The sequence below is a fragment of the Sinocyclocheilus grahami genome, unplaced genomic scaffold (assembly GCF_001515645.1).
Source record: "Sinocyclocheilus grahami isolate Dianchi unplaced genomic scaffold, SAMN03320097.WGS_v1.1 scaffold1073.1, whole genome shotgun sequence".
Taxonomy (NCBI): Eukaryota; Metazoa; Chordata; class Actinopteri; order Cypriniformes; family Cyprinidae; genus Sinocyclocheilus; species Sinocyclocheilus grahami.
This window is the reverse complement of record NW_015506252.1, coordinates 178246-178505: the sequence shown is the minus strand read 5'-3', so window position 1 is coordinate 178505 and position 260 is coordinate 178246. Positions and strand designations below refer to the sequence as shown.

General features: G+C 44.2%; 1 protein-coding gene across 1 annotated transcript in view; it reads right to left on the bottom strand.

Moving 5' to 3' along the window:
- mars1 (methionyl-tRNA synthetase 1) overlaps nucleotides 1-260 on the bottom strand; it is a 38381-nt gene that overhangs the window by 18172 nt on the left and 19949 nt on the right. The window lies entirely within an intron of this gene.

Here is a 260-nt window from a genome sequence, read left to right as displayed (position 1 = left end):
AAAGATTAACCCAGTAACTTTGTTTTGGGAAGCCTTTTTCTGCAAGCGTCTGAGAAAACCAGCGCGTCTGATTTCGCTCTCCTTGTGACGTTGGGGATCTCATTATAATATTACCGCCCCTTAATCTGTAAGTTTCCACCCATTGCACCGTCATTTTGATTTCGCAAGTGACAACAGTGTAATGCCATGGAGAAAGTTTGAGCGAAGCATGCTAACTGTTCAGTGTTTGGCTGCAGAGACGAGCACTGAACACTGTTTAG